Below are 6,626 nucleotides of genomic sequence, written 5' to 3' on the forward strand. Positions count from 1 at the left end.
TAAATTATATGAAACTAGGTTTTTCAACATTTTCGGTATGTGGTGTTTCGGTGGTCTTGTGATTCGGACGTAAATTTTACTCTCGTTCAGACTGTGTGATTTCAGCTATCAGACATGTTGCGAGAGGTTTCAGCCACTGTGGCGTCAGTTTGAGAGTTCAATAAAAAGGATTGCTGAGCGATTTCGTCTCACACATATATTACGGCTTACAAATGAGATAAGTAATTAGCGGCTGTGTCACGGTTCGGCAAGGATTTTCTTTTGTCACGGCACTAATCGCTGTTGATCATTTCAACATTCGCCTAATTAGTACTTTATGGCTAAAACACCAAAGGTGTGACTTTTCTTTATAAGTTTCAAAACCATGAATAGCCGGGTGCTTGCTCTCAATCTATCTGGCGCCGTGTTGAGCCGGCCGAATGAACAATTTGTTCGATGTCCGTTCAAGTGGGAAACAAGCTATTCTCTCCCCTATTTGTTTTTATACCTATGTCGCCACTGAGGTCCCTACAGACCCTAAGCCCTTAATAGCAGGCTTGATAATGCCAGTTATATACACTGCTCGCCCGTTAGGAGCGAGAAAGTTGCGGATTTAGACCCCAAAGCCTCGAATAATAACCCCTCAGATGAGAATAAATGATTGAAAGGTGTATGAAAGACGTGTTTTGTTCACTAAATTCTCATTCAACACCTTTAACAAAACGAGAGATATTCGTTGTTGTTTCTCAGTTTTTCCTTCCATCGTGGGATGAACTTGTGTATACCAATAGTGTCATTACTTTTAGTATTCCATTTACGTCACCGTTACCACTGTACGCTTATGTGCAATTATAGATATTAGTGTTATTTGATGTTCGTTAGTTCAAGGACTTGACACGTCAGTCAGCTTTTTACACTTTTAACGAAACATTACATGCAGTGCATATTAATAAAATGTACTACCACCATTTTCTTTGGTATGTGGCGGAGTTCGATGATTGAGTACATATTTACTCCAGAAAGATATTTTAATATAGTTCCAATTGTTGTGAAAATGATGTCATAAAATTAATCAAAATCCTCTAATTTCGTAATGAATTTGGGAGAGCACACGTTTTGTGAACAGCCGTTGTCACTAATGACACTAGACTTTCATTAATCGCACGAGACAATAGCATAATGAGTCATTGCCTCAAGTCCTGCATTGACTGTAAGGGATTTCATCCATTGTCGTAAACATGTCAGTTTCCTTACTGTCAATCAACAGCACATCCGATCAATGTGCAAAGCTATTGTCAATTCACTGTTTCAAATGCACAGTGACATTAAGGACGAAATTAACCATTTGCAACTTGATTATACAGTAACATTGACAATACATTTACTCCCGCTATATACTAAAGTCACCAGATATACATTACTAGTATTGACATCTCTCAACATCTTTCAACCCGGATAACATTATCAGCGTTTGACTATGAGAACAAACTGTTTTGGAAATGATATTAAGTTATTAAGTTATCTATTTAACATGGCATTTAAAACAGGATGTTTCCTAAAATTAGGTATTTGTGGCTTAAATTTCGTTTTGAACATTCGATCTCGAACTGAACTGATTTGCACCCGATTAATATCGCTGGGTATTGTTAGAGTAGCTCAGACTACCAGTTGCTCGACGCATTTCTAAAAAAACAAAAGTCACAAAAATCCTTCAAATCATCTCTTTTTTAAAATATATATATATATATATATATATATATATATATATATATATATATATATATATATATATGTATATATATATATATATATATATATATATATATATATATATATATATATATATAGCAATTATTCTTTAATTCCTGTTGCAACAACCCACGTTCCAAAACCGTTACTGCAACGTTATTTTAAAGCCAATGCAAAATACATACATTGAAGTCTTTGGTAGGTATTTGGAGTTTGGAAGAACATGAGACGTAAAACCTTTAATGGATAGCTTAAAGCTTTACTTCTTTATTTTTTAAAACGACATTTCAGGGCTGCATCATCAATGACTGATCTGCCTGTCTTCAAAAGAACTATTTGTGAAACGTGTAGGCTTTTATGTTTTTACTCAGTAAAGTAAAATTGTATCAAAATATTTTAAAGAAATGTAAGTAATATCAGTTTAATTATATGTAATGTTTGAAACAAAAAAGTAAATTTGGATTTTTATGTGCATACTAAATTATTGGTTTTAACTGTTTCGAATGTTCTTCGTATTTAATCAGTAAGCGGGCTCTAACTGAGTAATCTACACGACTACACATTTCTTTTCGAGGCGGGCGAATTACTCTAACAACATCAGGTTTAAACTGGCGCCTTCTCCCTTGATATTAGCATACCGTCTCGGTGAACTCGCACAATCAGTCTATCACATTTATCGCCTGTTTGATAGAATTGTTTTGACAGCAAGGGTAACTGATTGACTAATTTTCACTTCAGTCGATTTTATTGTGTGTTTTTCTTGCAATCGACATTGTTTCTCGAGCAAACTTCAAAGCCCCGCGCCACTCCGTCGCGCAATGTATCTGGGTTTGTTTGTTTTTGACAATAGGTCGTAAATTACAGATTAGGGAGAAAATGCTAATTTGGCTAATTTCACAACCCCCACTGAAAACTACTCACGATCACGAACCTGAATGTTTTCACTTGATAGATCTTGTCTATATCCTTTCTTTGTCAATCAAGCCAAGCGTTGTCATTGACTCCACGTTGACGTGTATTTGTCAACAAGATAGACAACGAGTAGGGATTATTTCGGTGAATCTTCAGTCGTAATTGGATTAGCAATAACCACCTAATTATGCTATTTGAGAATTTTTTGGTCCTAAGAACAGATAAGGTAATTACGATATTTTTTTTAATTTGCCAAAAAAACGACAGGCGCTATTAATCAGTATTTTGTCAGTGAGCAGACTTGACATGTTGCTAGAGTTGCTATGCAACTGTTAGTGTGATATTTATTTCAGAGGCGGCGTGAGATACACACTATATTTTTAACACCAAAGTGAGAATATATACGTCATGTTTGAAATTTATCGAAATCACATTTTGGAAATATAGATTTCAATCTAAATAATGAAAAATCAATTGACACCCGATATGCCCTGTGATAATTTACAGTAGGACCCGTCCATCTATCAACCTCTTCATGTACAGATGTCCAATCAACAACGTGTACATTTGTGAAAAGAATCATGTTTTAGAAAGAAATGTACATTCAGTTTCTCTCTGATCATTTATATCTGCTGGTTCATGTAATATTTTTATTCTAGAAGGTAATATACTCTTCATAAAATAAATAAAATAATTTGAACTATTATGTGAGTTTGGGTCAATAGCTTTGGTTTATGACTTTAGATATACACACAACATAGGTGAATAGATTGATACATCTGATTAATTTCGTTTCCCTACCAAAAGCCACATGTCCAGACATTAGCAAGTACCAGGTACCCTAGCACTGTTTACGAGCCCAGTATCTCCCGAATCACTGCATTGCATAAAGCTACCGGTTATTTGCCAGGTAACAGTGCCTTGTAACAGCATGGGCGGTTAATCAACGAGCTCCCTGCTGTGGGCGAGGTATCTCGCCACACGACAAAAGAAAGGGGTACAGAAGAGAGTCATTACAACCATGTTTAGCAGACATGCAGGTGGGGTCGGATTTAAGACCCTAGGGGTCCACTGTGAAGGAGGGGAGGTTTTGCGGCATACGTTCTGAAATTTGATAGGGATTAACCCTAAAACCTAGGCAATGAGGGTTGGGGATTCGGCATTAGAGCTATGTAGGGCCAGATAAAAGCCCCGACTATGCCCGTGAACCGCAATGTGAACCGATTAACTTTGGTCATTTACAGAAAGATTGTTATATGGTCCATCCAAATACTTAATTTGATATAATGTGAACATCCATAAATGTCTTATGAATGTAAGTTCATGATAAAGTCAGAGAAAACACAACTTTATGGATAACAACTTCTGGTTTATTGTTGTTGTCGATAAAGTAGTATGTTTTCTTACAGCCAACTTCTAGAATGCCAATCAAACAGTTAATAAAGTCACAGGAAAAATAGTTACAGAAAATAATAATTTGTCTCACATTTAGAGAGTATTAACTACAGGAAGATAATTAATCTTAAGGTTAATATGTGGATATGTCATTTTAACAAGATTAAAAGATTTGATGCCATTGTCAAAATTAAGTACAATTCTACCAAATGCGATTCTCTGAGGAATGTAAAGGTACATACATATTAACAGGCATCTTGAATTACATATGTTTATATATGTATTTATTATAATAATCTCTTTACCCGCGTGAGAGATTTATGTTGAATAAACTGACTGATTGGTTAACAAAATATAACACTGAATGCGCGGGAAAATAAACTTACCTTTTCAATAAAGCGTGGAATAGGATTTCGTTTTAATGTATTTTCACGATATTATACAAAAAAAAGAGAAGTATCAGACATTTCTGAAAAAAGATCCTGCTTATGTCAATGGACACAAATACATCTGTTTATACCAAGATTCTAGAATGCCACTCAGAGAAGATACACATTACCATTTAAGAATCAATTGACTGCTAACCATGAAATATACAAGCGATATCAATTTCGGCAAACGATAACGTGCAGTCTCGCAGCTTCTTTCTTTGAAATATACACCGCAACTTTAATGTACATAACAGAAAAGGTCACGCAAGATGAGATATTTGTAAGACGGGCAGTGTATCAATAACAAAGTGAAACTTCTAAATGCCTCTCAAAGAAACAGTGAAATGAAATTAACCACTTGCCCTGTCAGTGTTTCTTTGCGTAACAGTTTATTTGATGTACAATCATCGAATGCAACGTCGCATGGGGTCGCAACAGCGGAACAGCGCTATCAAACTCAGAGTAAACTTTAAGGGCCGTAAAATCGCAGGGCCCCCAATGTCTGGATTGAGGGGGAGCTTTCGTAACGTTGGGCCGAGAAAGGGGGGGATTACGAACACCATGGGGTGGCGATCATTATTTTGGAATCGTTTACTGAGGTCATTGAGCTAATGCAGCTGGGAATCGGTATATTCTGCTGTTAATCTCTCTGCAAATCTTCACAATTTGATGATGATATTTTTCTGACACGAAGAACAGAAATGACATGTTTATATCGGGGCGGTTAAGAAAAATATGTTTTAGCGTTGAGGTGTGAATTTAAGAAGGATTAATCGGTCATTAAGTGTTTTGAAATTGATTTAATTTGAATTAGGACGTGTGGTCAATTAGTGCCAAGGATTAAAATGTATTGAAATCAACATGGTTTTGTCACCCAATATCTCTAGTAGATAGTAGATATCTCTAGTAGATATTACACTGCATTACATGTGTCGTTACATGGTTATGAGATACTGATAACCTAAGACGTATAATCTACACATGCTTGGTAAAAGCTCACGCCAACATAATACTGGAATTTTTATAGTGATCGTTTCATGAAATATATTTTGAATCAAAATCAAGTTACATCTTTACATATGGTAGAGAAACATATTCGGAAACATGTTATAAGTAAAAAAAACATTAATTTCCTTTACCACATAACATTTTTATAAATATTTTATATGTTTGATTAAATTTACCTATGTATCATGTATTATAGTAATAACTGTGCATCGTTACGCGTATCTTCAACATCACGTGTCTCTGTATGGCAGCGATACTGCCGATGACACCTGATGTTTATTGCCATGTGGTAATATCAAACGAAGGCCGCGCATACAGAAACCCCGTCAGTATGTATAGGACACCGGACAGTGTATATCGATTTATAAAGGTTCCGAGGCAAGTTTAGAGTTATTATTGGACAAGAATTATACATTGTAAAAACCTCGTGTTCGTGTTTTTTTCGTTTCCATACCAGACATGGTAACCAACCAAAGAGGAATGGGTGGTGACATGACTCATTATATACCCGTTGCTCATGTTGTCAACCACTGGTTTAAGCGGACCCAGACTCGATTCTTTACAGACCGTCGTGATATATCTGGACTATTGCTGACTCAACATTTTAAACTGACACGTACAGGTGTGATAACTGTTGCTATATAGAAAAACAAAAAAACAACAAAAATATTTACCTCCCAGTGTAAATGTATTTCTATGAAAAAACAACTTGTCCAAACTCGATTGTTTACATGTTGCGATGTAAACAGCATCAATACAACTTTCGGTGCTGTTTTGATGTTGTGGAATGATATTGATAATATTATTTTTTGTATATGTTCAAATCTATTACAATGAGAAAGGGGAAATGGGGCTGCATCATCGATCCTGTAAATGTTCGAATACATTGAAAGAAATATGTGAAAATTCATATTTACACATCAGGGTTTCAACCCCAAAGCAAATGGAACGTTGTTAATAGTAAATTTACCTGCTATTGTACTTTTATATGGGAAATATTAACAATCAGTATAAGTGCTTTATTTTCCCTCGAGAAACCTAATACATACACAGTCCGAGTGAGAAGTTAAGGTGTCATCTTGGGATGACAAAACGACCTACTAAAACAAATAATGACACAGTTGTTCGCAAAAATGATAATGGTACACCAAT

This window comes from Haliotis cracherodii, unplaced genomic scaffold (genome assembly GCF_022045235.1).
Source record: "Haliotis cracherodii isolate W230 unplaced genomic scaffold, xgHalCrac1.p SCAF_11, whole genome shotgun sequence".
NCBI classification, from domain to species: domain Eukaryota; kingdom Metazoa; phylum Mollusca; class Gastropoda; order Lepetellida; family Haliotidae; genus Haliotis; species Haliotis cracherodii.